This window comes from Pygoscelis adeliae, unplaced genomic scaffold, assembly GCF_000699105.1.
Source record: "Pygoscelis adeliae isolate BGI_AS28 unplaced genomic scaffold, ASM69910v1 Scaffold363, whole genome shotgun sequence".
Classification (NCBI taxonomy): domain Eukaryota; kingdom Metazoa; phylum Chordata; class Aves; order Sphenisciformes; family Spheniscidae; genus Pygoscelis; species Pygoscelis adeliae.
In genome coordinates, this window is record NW_008824474.1 from 741,875 (window position 1) to 742,262 (window position 388).

Sequence of the window (388 nt, forward strand, 5' to 3'; positions counted from 1 at the left end):
TACATTTCAGCAGGGCTTTTCCAACACCCGTCAGCACAATCGCCACGCAGTCACCCAAAAGCTGCTGGCCTCACACTGTCGCTTTGTCCGTATGAGCCTGCGAGTCACGCAAATTCTCAGATGAATTTCATATCCACGTAGCTGGTAACGTACGTGAGGCGCAGGGCAGACAACCGGGCAGGACACGAGGCGCGGCGTGGACGCCAGCATTATACTTTACTAGTTCTGCCAAATAAGTGCCCGCTGTCTCTATGGAAAGCTGATGGGAAGACTGCCGTGCTGTCGATGCTGGGCCGGCGAGGGCCTCTCCGCCACGTTTGGGCGAGGATTACTAAGGCGGCAGGCACCACCCGGCGCTTCGCCGCATCCCCGTGCTGCGCCGCCGCCT